This window comes from Zophobas morio, unplaced genomic scaffold, assembly GCF_036711695.1.
Source record: "Zophobas morio isolate AGI-343-1 ecotype UQ-CSIRO unplaced genomic scaffold, CSIRO_AGI_Zmor_V1 ptg000009l, whole genome shotgun sequence".
NCBI lineage: Eukaryota > Metazoa > Arthropoda > Insecta > Coleoptera > Tenebrionidae > Zophobas > Zophobas morio.
Window position 1 is genome coordinate 9,352,804 of NW_026972114.1, and position 18,562 is coordinate 9,371,365.

The 18,562-nt window shown below is 33.7% G+C and overlaps 1 protein-coding gene across 2 annotated transcripts in view; it reads right to left on the bottom strand.

Moving 5' to 3' along the window:
- Positions 1-18,562, bottom strand: part of LOC135125827 (5-hydroxytryptamine receptor 1) — a 307,214-nt gene that overhangs the window by 225,704 nt on the left and 62,948 nt on the right. For both annotated transcript variants that reach the window (XM_064051534.1, XM_064051533.1), the window contains exon 2: positions 4,296-4,378. The gene's annotated coding sequence lies outside the window, so the exon portion shown is untranslated. The remainder of the gene's footprint in view (positions 1-4,295; positions 4,379-18,562) is intronic.

The following is an 18,562-nucleotide window of genomic DNA, read 5'->3' on the forward strand; positions in this document are numbered from 1 at the left end:
TCTGTCCGCCGTCCGTGTGGATTTTTGTTACACAGATAATATCCGGACCAATTGTGGTCAAATTCTATGTATATTTGGTAAAACGCTTATCAAAATTTGTAGAATCACCCCCACCAACAATGTGATAACGTCATCTCAAAACTGTACATAGTATATGGGCTTAAATTGTATAAAATAACATACTCGTGTAGTTTATGAATACGTGTTGAGTTGTTACCTAAGGCATCCAGATTTTTGGGAAAAAATTCAAAATTGTAATAAAATAGTAATAACCGAATGTTGTGAAATTTTTGCAAACGTTTTAAAGTTATTGTAAACACGGTAAATTTTTAACCAAAATAGATCTGTTATCCTCCAAAAATGGATTGTTATTACAAAATTTTGCCTAATACATCCCACCCAAGATGTTCAAAATATGATGAGTCTATTCTTATGATTTATGATTGCCTTCATATTTTTCGAGCTTCTTATACAGTATGACTCAAAAAAATTAATGAATGAGTCAATTTGTTTTATGGATTAAAACAGGAACCACAAAATCGAATACTTTGAAATCTGACAGACGTTTCAAAGTTATCACATGGTAAATTTTTAATTAAAATACCGGGTGTCTCGAAAATGGCGGATGAACTCTCCGCTACGCTTTTAACAATCAACTGGTGAGTCTGGAAACAATAGTAAAAAATATTTCTTCTCACATTTTGGTGGAGCTACAACGATTTTAAAATTGGTTCTTTTGCTACGTTTAACAACTAAACAACACATTCATTATCACAATAACTAGTAATAAAACTTTTAGTTAATATTTCCCTCGGCCATGACCATGTTTAATTATCATTTCAGTTAGAATGTACAGAAATATGGCTGTGTTGTTTTTGTAATATTTTAATAAAATTCCATTTGACAACAATGTTTGCCTGATATAAAGCGAAGGTACAAATGAGCAAAAATCGAGTAAGCAGTTAAAAATGTTTGACGTAAGAAAAATTGTTAAACTTTTCAAAGCCCTACGTTTAAAATGTTCGCAGTTAATTAGTGTGTTTTGTTGCTGGATGAACTTGAACAAATCTTTCGAGCTTTTAGTGTTCTATTTTTTATGAATTTGAAAAAGTCTTGAGTGCCGCAATGTTTTGTTTTAATTCAGGAAACTCTGGAGTACCCACGATATATTATTTTGGGAGCCCATGGAGAGTATTTTTGTAAATTATTTAAAACAATTTTGGCGGACTTTGGTGTTCTATATACATATTTTTGGAAAATTCTGACCTAACCTGTTTTTGAGTCAATTTTGAGACCCCGTTTTTTTTTTAAACAACAACTTTGAGCATGTAGGTGTTCTCTTTTTTTAAAGGGTTACTCATTTGCCAAAATCACTGTTATCACTGTTAGCAGGAACTAGTCCCGCCCACCCTCTCTTTCCTAGAGGGTATGTCATTGACCAAAATCTGTTTTATTTTAGCAAGTACTAGCCCCGCCCACCCACCCTCTCTTTTGTTAGAGGGTATGTCATTTGGGTGGGTGGGCGGGGCTAGTACCTATTAAGATAAAACTGATTTTGGCAGCTACTAACCTCACCTGAACACTATTTTCTTAGAGTGTCTGACATTTGCCAAAATCGATCTTAGATTAACAGGCACTAAACTCACCCAGCCGCCTTCTATTTTCTTATAGGGATCTGATTTGCCAAAATCAGTCTTATCCTAACAGGTACTAGCCCTACCCACCTACCCTGTCTTTTCTTAGAAGGTATGTCATTAACCAAATGAGGTATGGTATTTGCTAAAATTAGTCTTATCTTGGCAAGTATTAGCCCCTCCCACCCACCCTCTCTTTTCTTAGAGGGTATCTGATTTGGCGAAATCAGTCTTACCTTGGCAGCAACTAGCCCTCCCACCCGACCTCACTTTTCTTAGAGAGTATGTAATTTGTCAAAATCAGATGTATCTTAGCGACTACTGATGAATAATATTTACAAAAAATGATCATAATTTGGAAACATTACGAGCTCTAGAGTTTAGTTGGTTATGCTTTAATGGATTTTTCTTGTGTTTTTGTTTTTGTTTATAAATTATAAATGTCGTATTAAATGTTTCCTTGGTTTATTTATCAACGAAAAATAACAGCTTGTTTTATTAATAATAATGGCTACTGGGTGTTATGTTTATTGTCCTAAAAAAAAAATTAAAGATGGATTTCAGTCACCATCGTTACTAAGAAATCAGAAAGTAAGCCGGAGGTATTCACGCATTAAGTGCGTGCAGTGTTGCCAATTTTACTTTTATAAAATTCGTAATCTACATAAAGAATTTTTTTATTATTTTTTTCGGACTCCCGAAAACCCATACATTACGTACTGAAAAGTTAATCCGCCATTTTCCAGACACCCGGTAGATCTATTTATCACCCCCAAAAATTGATGACGTTATCTCAAAATTTTGCCGAATAAGTCCCATCAAAAAAGTGCAAAACATGATGAGTATCATTTATCATTTTCTTCATATTTTTAGAATTGTTTATATAAGGTGACTCAAAAAAAAATAAATGAGTCAATTTATTTTATCGACTAAATCGGGAACTGCAAAACCGAATGTTTTAAAATTTTGCAGACATCTTAAATTTGTCGTAACCACGGTAAATTTCTAACCAAAAGATATCTATTCTGTTAAACTATCTTATCATGATAAACTTTTATTCAAAATATATCTGTCTAACCACCGTAACCCCTTTTATTAATCATTCTCTAATTTTTTGTTGATCAATTAAAGAAGTTTCTAAGTTTCTCGAAAATGTGAGAATGCACGCGTCTTTATTTAATAATGATAAATAAGAATTATATTAATAATATCCAGAACAGTTTGTTGCGGCTTTACTAATAATTTATATTCTCTGTTATCATTAAAATCAAACTAATTTCTACGCGGCATTCTTCCGATGTATAAACATAAACACATCAAGTTGTTATTATTACTGAGAGGCCATTTTTACTTATTGAGCGGAAGTTAATGAAGTTTATACTAATCAGTCCATCGGACGAATGGCCACTTTCATATTTTCTCGACGTTCTCTGAGCCTCCGCAAGAGAAATTTTTGTCTCCTCTAGACCTAGACAAGTTATAATTAACCAAATATGAATTACAACATCGAAAATCAAAATAAAATGCAATATTTTATTTAATAAGCGGAAGTCGGAACAATAAATAAGTCTGGACTATCGCATTGTGATCCAGTTATTGCAGTTCGTAGAAAATGTTCCTCTGTTTCACTCTCACGTGTACAATCTCAACAAGCGTTGTCGCGATTTATCTTAAATTACGAGTACTTATAAATGCTTTTCATGGGCGAGAGAAGTTCTGTTGAAATGATCTTCGACCAATTTTTACTTCCTGAGCGTAAACATCAGCATCATTAAATTTTATAAAATATTATACTCCCAGTTTTTTTTCAAAAATCTGGATGTTAAGGGTAAACACTGAACACCAACTCATAAACCACAACTGCAGAAGTATAAATATTGCTATACAGTTTTAAGCTTTTTAAGAACTTTGTCTGAAACGTGAATAATTAAATATGAGTTAATATGCTAAAATCTCCAATCTTTTTTTGCATTAATTACCTAACATTTGGTATAAACTGTACACTAACTGTTTACAATAAACTAAACTTTTTAAAGTACCCAAATATTTAACGTAGTAGTGAGATGACGTTATAAATTTTGGGAATGTGTTGGGAAATTAAATTAATATCAACTTAAAAAATTTTGGTATATAGCTAACGTAGTGCAACAGAAAAAAGTTTTGAGTGGAGCGCTTTTCTCAATTCAAATACTAGTATCAAGTTTGTTCCATAATTCAAAGACTGTGTACAGAACAAGAAACGTGAAACAGTTTAGATTAGCATATTCTCCTACTCTTCAGTTTCAAACTTTAATGTATGTTTTCAATTATTATTCAATGTATTGTCATTTTTCATGCTTTCCAGTAATTTATTTAATGTAATCATGAATACTAAAACGCGCAAAATTATAATTACGTCGGGTAATAATATTTTAGTTATCCACTTTAGCAAAGTTAGTTTGATAAACAACATCCTGTTCGAAGCGTTCACCTTTAATATGGTAACGCGTACGAACTTGAACAGTTCATTATAAATAAATACAAAGTTTCTAGTTTTCAAAGATCAATTACTGAAAATAAGAAAACTTTTCGATATGTTCCGTTCGCCATCCGAAAAAGATTTTTTTTTTAATAGCGAAGTTATATATTTTATTCTATTAAGTAACAAAATAAGTACGTTACCTTCATCCCAAAACTACATTTTTGGGTCAAACGATCTTCGAGCTTAAAGGACTTCAAGTGAAAACGGTAAATGTCCCAAATATCTGAAAAAAAACGGATTTGATTTTTTATTGTACAAATATTCCGCTAAAATACAACAAATATATCCAATACACATCCGCAAATGCAATTCTGAGCAGATTTAAGTTCTAGATTCCCAACTGCTGAAAGCACAAAGCTTTCTTGTAAATACGTAAACCCGCCAGTCTGTTATTAATTCGTAAAAACTTTGTCAAACCCACTTCCGCTCGATTTTTCGCCCCTGAACGCGTAAATATTCCCGATGGTTAATTTAGCGTCAAATCAGATATCTGAAGCGAAAAGACACTGATGGATTCGGATTTTAGTGGGACGGCCTACCGGAAAATCTGTAAATGGCGTTGTTGTGTCTATTTGTATAATTGGACACTTTTTAGTTGCACTTGGAGGTTTACAAAGCAATTACCACTCCATTTACGGCCGGCCATTAAAATCTAATTACAAAATCGTTAGATGTAATTTTTTCGTGCTCGGCAAGCCTGAATAACTAATCAAATCTGGTTCGGTAATGTGTAAATTTCGTTAATAATAAGCAACAAATATTTGTGTTTGCGACCATTACATTACAGGGCATACCTATAGTAAGTCGACTTGCGTCAGATGGGAATATTTTCTTTATTTAGTATCGCATTACCATAATTTGTCAACAATCGCGCAAAAACTCTGTATTGTAATAGCAAAATGATAGATGATTATGCTGGTTTTTTTGGCGTTGAAAAACGGACACTTGACGATTAGTCAATTATTTGTTGAGAATATACAGGAGGTTGCGTAAGTTTTCGACGGAAGAAAAAGTGACAGATTCAGGATTCAGGTCATTGACGCATGACAAAACAAGATTAATGCGATTACCAAGGGTATTTGGACGCTAAGGGAACCATGGTGTATTAATTTTGATTTCGAATAAATGTAGCGTGGTTGAAAATCTCAACTTAAATCGATAGCTATTAAATGATAAGAAAATCATTACCTTTTTAAAGAACTGTTTAATTAGTTCTCGTGACTGTTTTCTGCTTTGTTAGCATGCACGTTAAATTCTCATTTACGGAGTTATTTTAATAATGCCAAGTTGTCGTAACCTTTAAGCTTTTTTAAGTGCGGCTTTAATTTAAATAAAAAATAATAGTCGCTGAAACATATCATTAAAAAACGCTAATCACCATTAAGTACTAATTATGAGGAAAATTATATGTCGTTTAGCGAAGTTTACGTTCCTTTAAAGCTACTGCATGACAAAATTTGACGTTACAAAGGGTAATTTTTTTATATCATTAGGTAGACAACATAAATTACCTTTGCACTTATTAGCTGCCGCTTGGTTCTGCTAATGAGTTCGGTATTTACCTGTTAATAAAATAATTCCATAATTACTCAGTGGCCGCAACATATTTATGCAACAAATTCAGTAAATAAATGAAGACACTAATTTAATGAAAGCACTCAGCTAATCCAATTTTTTTTATAGAACTTAACGCTGAAAAAACGAATTTGAAAATTTTTAGTGGACGCTGGGCCAACCACATTTAACAAATTTGTCGCTGAAATAATTTGAACAGTTTGTTTTTGGTTAAAAATGTTAAAATGAGCATTAAAAAATGAAAATCATTGTACTTTTATACCTATTTTGTCTACTGTTATAAAATTTGCAATAAAAACAGACCTTATTAATTGATTATGATTATATTAATTCGTAATGAAAATTCAAACAGCAGTAAGCAGAAAATCTGACATTTAAAATTTTGGTAACTTTCTCTGTCTGATTTTATCGAATTTGTCGTATGCATGTTTAGCAAACATGTTTTATGTATGTTTACAAGAACCATCTTTTGTCTTTCCAATAAGGAAGGTTCATTGCCCCATCGTATGAACAAATCGAATTTTATGCTTAGCCAATTAAGTTTGTCTTTCGATGAAAATGTGAACTGAATTTAAAATCGCACTATTTACAATTGATATAAAACTTCGATAATAAACACAGTCTACGATTGTATATTTAAAATTAAGTCAGGTTGCTATTACCCAATGTCGAAGGACAAGGGTTCTTAGAGATGGATTATTTTAAGTTCAACATGGTGAATCATCAAAATCTGACAACGGACTGTCAGTCAGTAGCGTAACATGCACACTTCAGAAGGGGGTGGTTTTTAAATTTATTTTCTTAAATCACAAACAATAACATGCGAAATATAGACGCACGTCTTTATTTAATACTGACCAAATAAGGATTGTAATATTCAGAACATTTTGTTCGATTGTGACTCTATTTTGGGGAGACAAACTCATTCAAATCAAACTAATGTCGACGTGACATTCTGTCGATGAATAAACATAAACACTTGAACTTCAGCTTGTTGTTAGTGCTGAGAGGATATTTGTCCCGTTTGTTACATGCTTTAAATATATTTTACATTGTCCGTACTTGGGAGCGCAAATTCTTGACACAAGGGCTGTGGGGATGTTATTTACGTCGCTAGTTATATTAAATATAATAAAAAAAAAACAAATGTAAGCTTAATTTTATAATTGTTTGAAAGCTTGAAATCGGTAATATGAATTTAGTTTGAAATCTAGCGCTTTATTTTTACAGCATTTTTGAAAGTAGCTAACTGATGGAAATAATCTTAAAAAATTAAGGCGAAAATATAAAATAATAATCTGACGCAAATAACATGGAGCGTAACAAACAAACATTATTTTATCGATTAACAGTAAATCAGCTAGATATTCAGCCTATTTGAACGTTATTCATTATTTTCCATAATTAATCAGAATTTCTCTTCGTTTCTGTCTACTTTGGACCACATTACTCCATCAACCATGCGATATCGCAATTTTCACCATTACACAATGTGTTGTCAACTTTTTGTTAGTTTGTAAGCTAAAGCTTTTTGTTTATCGCCATTCGGTAATATTGGATGAAGCTTATTTCTACTACAAAGCGTATTTCATTCTTGTTTTCTTTTTTTCATATTATAATGTGCACACTCGGCAAATACCTTATACACAATATTCATTTTATTTTTTACTTCAACTTTTTTCTACTACCCCCGATTTTTTGTTGTGGTCTGATAAAACGTCGCTTTGGCCGATTTGTAATATCATCTTCACATCAAGCAGCAGACCTTACCTTTAGAATACGATGAAAGTAAAATATTCTTAAAGCAGATTTAAAAAAGTAGGGATAAAAACGTAGATCCTGAAACCAAGCCGTTTATTTCACAAATATAAATGTCCAAGCAACATTAAAAAGTAAACAAGTGTGTTATGTTGACGATTTTGATTATTCGTGATAATCGTCTCCACTTAGTGTCACAGCACTTTTCAGCTTGTTGTAGGTGCACTGTGCTTCATTCTCCTCCGTTTCATGCATTCAAACATCGTCCTTTTATCAAAAATAATCTACTCAAATCGAACCAGGTCCCGTCCGACTCCGTTTAGTCGATATTTGCCTATAAATAGCTAGCAAGGTGATGAATGAAACGAAGAAAATCAATGGTCGGTTTTCCAGCACTTGTGACCATTGTTCGACTCGAATTTAATATTCGACGAAAATTTTAAATAATTAATCAACCTGTCCTACGTTATCTTTATTATATTCTCTTTGTGGTTCTTTTCAACCTTTATGCGCCGAGATTAAATCGGAGCAAGCTTTGTATACTCTCTTATTAAATTTTGGACCTATGAATAAAGTTCGGTGCTGTGGTTTGGCAGTTACGATTTTAATTGGATAATTTTTTGTTGCCTTATTAAAGTAACGTACGAAACATAGGTGGCTCGTCATCTCGATCGGAAAATGAGCTATAAAGGTCTGAGATACTGTGGAAGAATTTGTGCTGTCATTAAAAAGCTCTAAAGCCGCATCATTTCCAAGCCAAGTGAGAATAATAAATTCGGCCGTAAAAGAAAAAATCACAATGGTGAGAGCTTTGCGGCTAATTACATAGGCGCCAACGCCAAATTACGATTTTATTTCCTAAATGCTAGAGGGAACGGAGAAGTGTCCAAATTAATAACATGAGAGACATTTTAGTTTCCCGCATTTAGTTCTTTATGGGCAAAAAACGTTAACAACGGGAGTTTAAGCAATGCCAAGGCAGATTTAAACCAAACAACGCATTCGAAAATTTAAATATGTGTTATTTTTCGCAAAAACGTATAGTCTTCTTTTTAAATAAGTACATTGTATTTCTATGAGACGGTGAACGTGTGTTTAGCCATTCTCCTTCACGAAATCTCTTGAGTTGAGAAGAGATAATACTATAAGATGAGTTTAACGAGATAGTGTCAGAGGAACAACTACATTAAGGAGTTCACTATTCATATTCATATCCATGTCCAAGTTTCGTTATTGATTCTAGGTTAGTTCCATGTGGAGATAATATTTATAGTAATTTCTTATGTTTTATCTTTAAGATGATGCTCATGTTATTAGCTTTATAAATAAGTAAGTCTGTCTATTTAATTTCTTCCTGGTATACAAGATGATTTTTACCGCATATAGCAGTAACTTTATGGATCTAGAAATGGTATACGAAACACCAACGAAGTTAATTTAACAGTTTCGTGAAATAAATAGTAAAATCAAAATCGTTGCAATCAATTTTTTCAAGTGTTTTCAATAGTTGTTTGTGCAGTGAATTAAAAAAGTATCTCATTGTGACAAGTGTATAAAATTTGTCGTGGCAGGAAACGTCGTAAACAACCAACTGCGACAACGAGGATTTATCCACGTCTTGAAATAAGATTATTATTTGTAGTGAGTCTCTATTTTTAAACATCTTCGCGACTTTTTTTTGTCATGATAACGAAACTTATCTACAATAAACTCTCGATGCATGTTCAAAATAACTAAGGATATTTAGTACATGTACTACAGTCAATTAAAAATTATTGTTATGGGTAAACAAAATATCATCTTTCTTGTGGTACCTTCGGGATTGAAACCAACCATACTAGTAGAATTGAATAAAATTTATTATTAAAATTAAATAAGAGCCAAAAGAACAAAAAGACAAAAAAATTGTGTTACTCAAAATTATAAAATTGAAAGGTTGTAACATGCGCAGGGATAGAAACTTATGTCGTGTGTCGAAAAGCCAAACCCTTGAATTAATTGCTTCAAAAGTTTACGTTAATACTACTGTAAAGTTGTTACAAAGTTGACTAAAGTTTCCTTTAACGTTTTACGTCTTATTTAAGCATTATATACAGGATGTCACAAAACATGGGGCAAAAGTTGAAAAGGTTATTGTTTGGATTATCTAAGATTTTTTATCCTTGAATGATTTTCGGAAAGATGCTTTGTTTCGAAGATGCGGGGTGATACCTTCATCCTGTAACTTCCACATAAAACAGCATCATCGAAGGATAAAAAATCTTAACATTACTTAAGGAAAAAACGCTTCAATTGTTGCTGTATGTTTAGTAAGCATCCTGTATATTAAAGGAAAAAACCATTTTCAGTGATCAAATGTAGCAACTCATTTCTGATCATTTCGACTTTTAATAAATTTTGGTAAAATAATAACATTTAATTTAGGTATTACAAAATATAGCGAAGAAGACTTCCGGCATACCACCAGAAAAAAAGTCTACACAAAGAAAGCAACGAAAATGGAAAAATGTTTATAGAGTTTGCTGAAGAAAATAAAATGAAAATAATAAGCACTCATTTTGACCATAAAAACATACATAAAGAGACATGGACCTCCTCGTACAATAAGACAAAGAACCAAATAGACCATCTGCTAATAGAAAATAGAGACCATACGATGATTCACGATTGCAGGAGCTACAGGGGACCAGATGCTAACAGCGACCATACACTAATTATAGCAAAAATCAAAGAAAAACTACCAACCAATAGAAAACTAAAAAAAGAAAGAAAAAGAGTCAATGTTGAGATACTAAAGGACAAAAAAAAATAACACAACAAATTGAAATAGAATTAAATAAAAGAAAGATAAAGATACAACACACGAAACAATAGAAGACGAATGGGGCCAAATTGAAGCAGAAGTGGTAGAAACAGTAAGGAAATACATGGACAACACCGAACGAAGAAGTAAAAAGGAAGATTGGTATGATGAAGAATGTAATAAAGCCTTTATAAGTAGAAACATTGCAAAAATAGGAAAAGATCAAAAACCAACAAAGGAAGCAATAACCTATTATGAAGAAAAAAGGAAAATAGCCAAAACAAACATGCAGACGGAAAAAGAGAGAATATTTGGAAAAACATTACCAAAACAAAGAGATACAAAACTTCTACCAAGAAGTCAGGAAGACAAGGCAGACCACGAGCCCGAGAACGGTAAACTGCAGAAGTAAAGAAGGACAACTGATTGGAGACACAATAGAAAAACTAGACAGATGGGCTGAATATTTTGAACACCTACTAAATGACAAGACGGAAGAAGAAGAACAGCCAAAAGTGGGGAAAACAAGAAGACAAGAAAACAAGAAAAAATAGAAGAACCAACAAGGCAAGAAGTGATACAAGAAATGAAAAGTCATACAAGCCCCGGAGAAAAGGGAATACCTGCAGAACTACTGAAAATAGGAGCCGAACAACCTACCAAGAGAATATATCAGCTAATAATGAGACTATGGTAAGAAGAGATAACACCGAAAGGATGAAACAGTGTCATATTTAAAAAAGGAGACAAAACGGAATATGAAAACTACAGAGGAATAGCCATACTTGATGTAGTATATAAGATCTTAGCAAAAATCATAAGAACTAGATTGAGAGAATACACCACGCAAACAATAGGAGAATATCGAGGAGGGTTTAGAGTAGGAAGATCAACCATAAATCAGATTTTTACCCTAAAAACGCTCCAAAATAGTAGCTGTTAACAAAACCTAAGCCTGCACATTCTTTTCATAGACTTTAAACAAGCCTATGACTCCATAGATCGAAACATGTTCTACGAAGCAATGGAAAAGCTATAAATACCAAGACAATTGATAAGATCAGTTAAAATGACACTACAAAACACGAGGAACAAAATTATTTTAGAAGGAAACATGTCAAGAGAATTCTTGGTTAGAAAAGGGCTACGGCAAGGAGATCCACTATCAAGCGACGTGGGTTAGATATTTTTTTGTACTCTTTAGTGACACTTTAAATTAGTAGAAGAAAAGGACAAAAATAAATTGAAATTCATTTACACTTCATACTTTTCGTTACTGCGTAGATAATAACGTATTTGGCTTATCACCAAATGATTATTCACAAAATTTTGAATATTTAAATGACTGAAAAATTCGAATTAACCTCTAGAATATACGTAAGTTCGGCGAATATGTAAACTGCTATAAATTTACAGCAGAAAATTAAAAAAAAGTTTAATGTATCTTATTTCGTACTCGTATCTTATGTATACTTTTCAGATGGACTGTATTGTAACGAAGCAAATTTTGCTACCGGGGGCAGGGATGATTTCGGGGCAACCACGTCGTGCCGACACCTTGCTTTCTGTCTGCGTTTCAGCGTCACCGACGCTCCACGATCCAAAGCAACCTTGTTCAGTGAGGAGCCGCCGGCCATAGGATGACCTTGATGGGATTTCCAGTTGTTTTTATTTGTCATTCTTTTGTAGGTAGTTACTTACCGTTTTCCCATATTTAGGTTTGTAGCTTTTGTGCGCTCACGAGACTCACTGAAGAATCCGCTTCTCCTGATAGAATACCCCCGGTGCTTCCTCTCCGGAGAGGAGTTGGCGCCCGAGCAACCGCCACCACAGAAGGCGTCAATCCCGTGGTGTGAAAGTGACCTCTTCGCCAAGACCGGCCAGGGCCCCCCATATTTCGTCACAGTATATACACAGAGACTTAATCTCAAATCTTCCAAAAAACGCTGTCTGCGACAGAAATTTAAAGTAATTAGTTCTGGTTTGATCAATCTACTTCTGCTTCGTTTCTACCTCTTCTCTTTATAGGCTTCCCAATCCTCAGTTTTCTTAGTGTTTTTTGCTCTATTGAAAAGTTTTCTTAGCCCCGATTGAATAGGCTGAGCCTTCGGTTCCACCATGGTGTACCTTTGCCCAGGCCTTCCTTCTTTAGGGGGCAACTTTTCTCATAAGCTGATATTAAAGAGTTGTTGATAATGGTCAAAGTTTCCTCTGTGTCTTGTGTCGATTTATATTCTATTGGTATCGACTATACGGAGGTCCCCGATCTGTCTTCCAGATCTTCGTTATATAAAGCTCAGTTCGTCAGCCTAGGGTTCCTGTACGTCTTTGTCTCTATGTCTAAAGATTTGAACGTATAGATAATCGATCTATGGTCTGACACTGACACCTCTTTAGAGACAGTCCATTATATATTGTGAGATATCCCATGTAGCACGTGGCGCGATACCCTTTTCCATCTTTTTATAAATTTTCAGAGATGATCCTGTTCAAATTTGTATTAAACATTAGGGTTTACCCTAGATAACCTAATACAAATATATGACAGTATTATCTGTTCACGAAACATAAATGAGAAGTAATGTCAAATTTTCTAAAATCGAAGTGTATGTACAACAAGTTCAGAAACATAGCAAAGATTTTTTTTGCAAATTTTGATCCCGTGAAATTTTTTAGGTCTCACTTCTTCGAAAATTCCTACCGTTTTTCTAAAATCACGAAAATGACAATTTTTGAGATTTTTTCCATAATTTTAGTCTATCAACTTTTTCAAAGATTGCACTAAATCCTTAACAAAAATGGCACGGTTGCTCCCGGATTTTGGATGCTGGACCGGAGCCATCAACATGTCAACTTTCTGGATTAAACTCCTCGAAATCTACCTTATAGAATTTTATGAGGAGTTTTAAGTAACTTAGGGAAAATCTCCATTTTTAATACATTACTTGTTCGAGCACACACTTCCAAGATTTAACAAAGGAAATTCTTTTGTTAATTTCGATCCCCCGAAGTTTTTACGGCTTCAGTTTTTCGAAAATTTGTAGCATTTTTCAAAAACGTCAAAATAAAAAATAGGAAACAGAATTATTTTCCTAATTTTTGGCAACGCAGTTTTTCCAGAATTGCCTTAAATACGTCCCTTACCAAAATTCCACGATTGGAATTTTCGATTGAATTATTATTTGGAGGAAAATTGTGGAGCAAAATACCCACAGTAATCTAAAAAATTGTGAATAAAGAGCAAACCTCGAAAATCTTGTAATAATATGAAATGCGAGACGAAGTCGAAGGTCATAAATAATAATATTTACTGAAACCTCAAAAATTTGACAGAAACAGTTAGTGTCAATATTTTTACAACCTTTGCTTCCGCTTTCAACAGCAACTCTCGACTTCTCCTCGCGTTTCCATAAAACATTAAATTCTTTGGGGTATCTCCATCATTTAAAGTCGATATTGGATTTGGCAATGACATACCCTCTAAGAAAAGAGAGGGTGGGTGGGGTAGGCTAGTAGCTGTCAAGATAAGACTGACTTTGGCGAATGAGATACCCTCTAAGAGAAGAGAGAGTGGGTGGGCGGGGTTAGTAGCAGTCAAGTTAAGACTGCTTTTGGCAAATGAGATATCCTCTAAGAGAAGAGAACGTGGGTGGCCGGGGCTAGTACCTACTAAGATAAGACTGATTTTCGCAAATAACATATCCTCTAAGAAAAGAGAGGGTGGGTTGGTGGGGCTAGTGCATGCTAAGATAAGACCTACTCTCTAAGAAAATGAAGGGTGAATGGACGGGGTTGATGCTAACTAAGGTAAGACTGATTTTGCCAAATGACATACCCTCTAAGAAAATGAAGAGTACCTAATATTTGTTTGAATAATTAGTTTATTCACCAAGTAGATACAGTAATGTATATTGTGGTATGTCTTTAAAAATGTAGAACATAGTAACAATAATCATAAAAACATGAAACAACGAAGTAACAAGTTATACATACACATGCACATGGTGGACATAGAGCAATTAATAAATATTTCGATTTACGTAATATGGGCACAAAAGTATTCGTCAAGTGAGTAAAAGCTTTTCTCTACTAGCATACACTTTAAATTCGTTTTAAATTTACCTGTCGAAGGAGAAGCTTTTATTCTTTCAGATAGGTGATTGAATAGTTGTAATCCCAAGTAATTAGGAGCACGTTTACTTAATTCTAACCTATATGTAAGTAGGCGAAAAATTCTTTAAAGCGCGTATTACGATTATGAATACTTGAATGTTTGTTAAATTTATGCTTATTCTTGAAAATATATAAGCACATTTCAAGTATAAACAGACAGAATAAAGTTAGAATTTTGTAGTCCTTAAAAAGTTTCCTACAAGAAAACGAACTATTTACTCCGGCAATGCATCTAATTATTCTTTTTTGCGCGATAAATACATCCGATGACTGAGAAGCAGAGCCCCAGAAGCAGATCCCATATGTAAGCCTGGATGTAATATGAGCATGATAATAAGTAATTAGTTGTTGTAAAGTTAGAATATTTTTTAAATTTCTCATTACGTAACATTGAATATTCACTTTCGAAATAAGGTACATGCAATGTTCTTTCCAATTTAAACACTCGTCAATCCAGACACCCAAGAATCTTACAGAGCTAGCTCTAGCAATTTGGGAACCATTCACGCCAATACCCAGATCTAGATTAGATCTGTTTTGATAGCAGTGAAGTCTTAAATAATTGTTTTATTATTGTTTAATTAAAGGCTGTTGTTATTGAACCATTTCTGCAGTTGTCTCATATTGGTATTACACCGATCCTCTAATATTATGTTATTACTGCCCGATATAATAAGTGAGGTATCGTCGGCGTATATTGTAGCGTTGGAATTTGTATCTAGACTATGCTCCAGATCGTTGACATAATGAACAGGATGGGTCCCAATATTGACCCCTGAGGAACTCCTAAGTCAATATTAATGATACCGGAGTGGATAGATCCCTTATTGCCGAAATCGTCTATGCGAGGAATGGAAACATATTGAAGTCGACCCCGCAGAAAGCTCGATATCCATCTATGACGGATGCCTCTTCCACCGTAATCATAGATCTTGTTTAATAGCAAATCGTGATTGACACAATCAAAGGCCGTGCTGAGATCACAGAATATTCCAGCAGGGCATTCACCATGTTCAAAGCATTCTATAACTTCCTCATAAAATTTGTGAAGTGCTAGAGATGTTGATCGATTGGCTCTAAATCCGAACTGATTTTCAGATAGAAGTTTATATTTATTGATAAATGCATCAAATCTAAAAATAAAACAGTACTCAAAAATTTTTGAGAAAACTGAAGTTAACGCTATCGGTCTATAGTTGTCTATACGGTCTTTATCATTTTTTTTGTGAATAGGAATTATTTTTGATAACTTAAGTTTGCTTGGAAAATGGCCATTAAAAAAAGGAAAGGTTAATGAGAAAAACCAATGGTTTCACTACAGCCACTAGGACTTTCTTAGAAAGAAATTTGGAATTTCATCTGGATCAGCGCTCATTTTGTTACTAACTTTGTTCTGTATTACTTCAGACACTTCCTTTTCCGTAACCGGTTGTAAGAACAGATTATTTGTACAATATAACATCTTATTAAAATTGCAACTTTTGGGTAAATGCTTGACAGTCTTACATGCAGCTTCTCTGAAAAACAAATTAAAGGATTCCACTACCGACAATGGGTCATCGATTGTATTATTTGTGTTGTCTTTCAATTTGATAGTAGGTAGTTGTTTTCGAATTTTTGTTACTTAATTCATTAATTATTTTCCAGGCTCCTTTGCAAGGATTAGCCGAGTTAAAAATTTTTCTTTGATAATAATCCTTTTTTGTGCTTTTCACAAGTGGTAGTTGTAAGCGTTTAGATTCTTGATAATTTTTAGACAAATGTGGGTTATGTTTTTTTAACTGCACGTTTTTCAGTGCACTGCTCGATTGACGAATACTAGTGTTCACCCAATTTTTGTCATTTCTTTTCTAAGAGGGATTTTCTTAACAGGAAAGCGGTCATTAAAGTGCGATACAAATACATTATGGAATATATCAAATGCACAGTCCATATCATTGCTATCATATAGAGATAACCATGATTCACCTGACATAACATTTATAAATGATTCTATATTCTTTGTGTTAAACATTCTTTTAAACATATAAGATTTTTTATTATTACTTTTGCAAGAGAGATTTGTATTTGCTATTACTGTATTATGATCAAAGGTATGGTTCTTGATACTAAAACGTTCATGGTCATTTGATACATTATTTGTAAAGATGTGGTGAATGGTATATATACCTCTAGTGGGTTGTTTAACTATGTTGTCGAGATAAAACGTTTGTAAAATATTACATAGAGTGAAGTACTCCCGGTAATCACGTACGGGATCAACATTAAAGTCACCCATCACGTACATTGTGAAACCTGGGTAATAGACATGGTTTAACACTTCCAAAAGTCGGTTACAGAAGATATGAAGGTCTCCATCCGGTAAACGATAGCACACTAGAATACAGACAGGGTTTCTGGCTTCAAGTTTCCACCTCAGACCGCAAATTTCAAAATGTTTTTCATCACAATACCTTTGTAAATTAATGGGTTCCATGTCGTATCCGCATTTTACCCAGATTGCTACCCCTTCTCCTCTATGTTGATTCCTACAGAATTCCGCGATAATTGTGAACCCCGGAAAGCGAGCATACGATACGGAGCCTTCCTGAGACCATGTTTCAGTGAAGCATAGTAGATAAATCAGTCTTATTTTGGCAAGTACTAGCCCCACTCACCCACCCTTTATTTTCTTAGAGGGTATGTTGTTTGTCAATATCAGCCTTATCTTGGCAAGCACTAGCGCCGCCCACCAGCCCTTTAGTTTCTTAGTGCTAGTACCTGCTAAGATAAAACTGATTTTGGGTAATGAGTTCCCTCTAAGAAAATAGAGGGCGGGTGGACGGTGTTAGTAGCTGCTAAAATAGGATCGATTTTGGCAAATGATATATCCGCTAAGAAAATAGAGGGTTAGTTTGAATTAAATTTGACCACTTGCCTGAATAGAGTTCTATTTTTATCTTACAGTAAATAAAATAAGCCAATGAAATTCAAAATCGGAGGTGAGGGGGTTTAGTTTAACTTTTTTCTTTACGCTCCACTCATTATCAGTGTAAAGTCCACTTTTTGTCCAATAAAATGAGTGATTAACAAAAAAACGGGTGGGTGGGCGGTGCCATTCTAGTTCTTTTGTTAGATTTAACTACGTTTTATGGATAAAATTACCCCACTTTCTCGAAACGGTGAGAATACGCCCCTCTTTATTTAAAAATGTAAAACCAACTTGTTGTTATTTAGGGTTAATTGTCATTATAAAATTATAGGTTATGTCAACTGATCTCATTAGTTTTTGTTCAGTGAGTATTTCCACATAATAAGATAATAAATTATTAATAATGAACAAACATTTAAAAAACATAACAGAGTTTTTGTTTTGCTAAACAATAATTCACAATTGGCTCAGACTAAAACAAAAAAAAAAAAACAAAAAATTCGTTTGCATTCCATTGCGGTGAACTTACAATGACATAATGACAATATTTAAATTAACGTTTAAATACGCTAATCGTTTGTTTAAAAAAAATTGTCAGTGCCGCCAACGCTAATAATATTTCTTTAAAAAGAATATAGGAGAATTTTTATTATACCAACATTCTTTTATTCTTATGTCATTTTTGTTTATGAATGGATAATACTACATTGTCATAGATAGGAATTAAAAGTATCGTCAGAGTTGTTTTTCACATTTATTAAAATGTTCAGCGTGCTCCTCATTTTAAAAATAACGAGCTTGTAGATATAATACAAGATGTTAATAATAGTCAATGGAGAATGTCACCAAAATGAAGACAGATTCTCCGCGAAATATCTCCCTGGGCCTCGTCAATTTACGAGTCTCGTAGAGCGAGCTAGAGAAACTGGACTATTACAAGAACATCGTGAAGATACGCCGATAGATCAAAAGCCCAACAATGTAGAAGACGAAATTCTAGAAATGGTAAGCGAAGTTCTAGGAATTAATACCCGGCAAATTGCTAATCAAGTAAATACATGTCGCAGTAAAGTATTGTTACGTTGATCGGGTGTTAAAATCGGCGTGGGTAAAACTCAACAATTTATTTGTCAGTAATACTAATTTACACGTTAACCATGAAGCGAATATGTACAAAATAATTCCGA